We start from the raw sequence: 3,223 nt of genomic DNA, 5'->3' as shown, positions 1-3,223 counted from the left end.
AGCCTTGCCATTCAGCTTTCCCGTCGTTGCTGGTGAACGAAAATAGATTTGTGGTTAGTTTTGGACGGCGTTTGATGTTTTCAGTTTTAGAGAGAGAGAGAGAGAGAGAGAGAGAGACAGAGAGACAGAGACAGAGGCACTAGGCACACCAAAAAAAAAAAAAAAAATCCCTTTTATTTTCTTTTTGGCGGTGGAGGGAATCCAACAAAGTGTTTTCACCATGGGAGCGGAATTCATCCTTGTGGGAAATAAAACGAATTCATTTATTAAATATCAATTGGGATTCACCATAGAAGATCTCTGGCAGCAAATATCGATAGAGCAGCACATCAAATTATCAACTCATTCACTATTATGACATTATTTTTATTCATTTTTTTATCCGTTTTTATCCAGCAGTGCGCTTTTGATGTCATATATACTTTATCCTTGTACCAGCGATTATATTCAGTTTTGGAAAAAAATCTCTTCGAATTAGAGGGGGGCCGATATAACCTCCATTAACCCCTTCGGTACGAAAGACCTTTAGTAAGTGAAATAAAATCGGCCTGAGGTAGAGAGAGAAAGAGAGAGAGAGAGAGAGAGAGAGAGAGAGAAAAAAGACATCCTACTACCGAAAGGAATGCGTCTGTCTTAGCAATCACAGTGTTAAACATTCAACAAATACCGGTATCGCAATTGGAATTGGCTGTACGCAGTGGCTAATAATCTCTCTCTCTCTCTCTCTCTCTCTCTCTCTCTCTCTCTCTCTCTCTCTCTCTCTCTCCACCGAAACCATGAATGGGATTCTCAAATTCACTTACGATCGATCCCTTGTCGCAACTTGAATTTGTTTTCCCAGGAAGAGCAAGAAATGGAAAGTTTCTTCATTGTCCTTTCCTTACCCTTCCTGCATGAAAAAGAAAATAATGAAAAGAAAAAGAAAATGCCCGATATAAGTTTTCTCATAGAATCGCGTATTTATTTATTTTCAGGCAAGACAGATGTGGTAAGATTCTGCACACCTTTTGCTCGTCGTGTGTAATACAAGTTTGAGTTGCGAGAGAAGATTCGCCGTAAATGTGCCAGAGAATCCGACCCTATGACTTCTTGGCCGGTGTTCTCATCGGTCCCTAACACCTTTTCCTAAGTGATTAATTTTTATTATACTTTACTGTCCGATTCTGTTACATAAATCCTTCTGAAATCGCCATACTTAGCATAAACGTACAAAATTATCAAAGGGCCATATTAAAAAATAAATGGGTAAGAGAGAGGTGCTAGGGAGCCTCCTCACCCGACGAGAAGGCTTCATATTAAGATGCCACCCAAGAAATCCTTCACTCGTGTGAATCCACAGGCTTTTGTTTTCGTTTCATCTTGTATATATTCTGAATCCCTGTCTACCAGCCTGACCCCTCGACGTGTGAGCTAAAATAGGGTGGTGAGGGTGGGTGTGGTGATGGTGGTGGTGATGAAAGTGAAGTTGATGATGGCAGTGGTGATGCTGATGTAGGATGATAGTGTGCTGGTTTAATATATCCACCTCTCTCTCTCTGTCTCTCTCTCTTTCTCTGAGAAGTGGTGTGGGAGGTGCAGATTTGTGACGCAAGGTGTTAAGAGTAGCAAACGCTGATGGTAAATGTGATGTGTGGTGATGAGGGTGGCCAGAACAGACCGATTTTATCAATATCCTACGTAAAGCCCTTCACTATAATGGTGCATGTGTCATTTGTAGTCTTTCTTCCTTCTGACGATTTTTATAGATTTGGAGTGACGGATGTAAGAGAGAACATCTGCAGTGACGGGTGTAAGAGAGAACATCTGCAGTGACGGGTGTAAGAGAGAACATCTGCAGTGACATGGTTGTAGGGAAAACATCTGCAGTAACGGGTTTATAGAGAACATCTGCAGTAACGGGTTTATAGAGAACATGTACAGTAACGGGTTTATAGAGAACATCTACAGTAACGCGGTTTTCAAGAGAACATCTGCAGTGACGGGTTTGAGAGAGAACATCTGCAGTAACGCGGTTTTAGAGAACTTCTGCAGTGACGGGTTCAAGAGAACATCTGTAGTGACGGGTTCAAGAGAACATCTGCAGTGACGGGTTTTAAGGAGAACATTTGCAGTGACGGGTTTTAGAGAACATCTGCAATGACGGGTTCAAGAGAACATCTGCAGTGACGGGTTTTTAGAGAGGACATTTGCAGTGACAGGGTTAAGAGAGAACATGTGCAGTGACGCGGTTTTCAAGAGAACATCGGCAGTGACGCAGTTTCAAGAGAACATCTGCAGTGACGGGCTTAATAGAGAACATCTGCAGTGACAGAGTTTTCAAGAGAACATCTGCAGTGACGGGTTTTAGAGAACATCTGTAGTGACGGGTTCAAGAGAACATCTGCAGTGACGGGTTTTAAGGAGAACATTTGCAGTGACGGGTTTTAGAGAACATCTGCAATGACGGGTTCAAGAGAACATCTGCAGTGACGGGTTTTAAAGAGAACATCTGCAGTGACGGGTTCAAGAGAGAGCATCTGCTGTGACGGGTTCAAGAGAGAGCATCTGCAGTGACGGGTTCAAGAGAGAGCATCTGCTGTAACGAGGTACAACATTTGCACTGACGGGGTACAACATTTGAACTGACAGGGTTAGAGTTTCCAATGAGTCTCTCTTAGCCTGTTGTCTCTCTCCAACTTGAAGAAAATCGTCTGAAGGAAGCGACAATAAAACATAACACACGTCATCGGAATGAAGGCGTTAATAGGACCTCACACGCTTGTCGCATCCCACTGTGGTATAGGCCGGTATAGGCGGGTGTAGTGTGGTGACAGGGATGGAGTGGTATTATTGACGACATTGGCATCGTAACACCTTTTCCTTAGCGATTTATTGTGTACAATACATCCTTATTATCTCTCTTATGTATTCACTCTGTTTATTGATATCTTTTGCATCAGTAACGTACAGTATGATAAAAATTAGTGATATGCATATTAAATCACTAAGGAAACTGTGTAATGAAGTCTCAGTGCTACGTAGTGTAAGACTTTTGGCTGTGGCTGTGACTCTGCCCTGTATTAATATTCTCTGCCTCTCCCCTACCCATGTTCTTGTCGCCATATCTCTGTACAACCTCGCAATTTCAGATCCCTTTTTAGTGGCATAGAAAAGTGTAAGGTGGTGACAGAGAAGGCCAGTTATTACTTTGTTCTCTCTGGCTGTATTCTCCACACCTCCAGCC

The sequence above is a fragment of the Coenobita brevimanus genome, chromosome 1 (assembly GCF_032717465.1).
Source record: "Coenobita brevimanus isolate Jiangsu-jjx chromosome 1, ASM3271746v2, whole genome shotgun sequence".
NCBI lineage: Eukaryota > Metazoa > Arthropoda > Malacostraca > Decapoda > Coenobitidae > Coenobita > Coenobita brevimanus.
Note: the sequence above shows the minus strand (reverse complement) of the source record.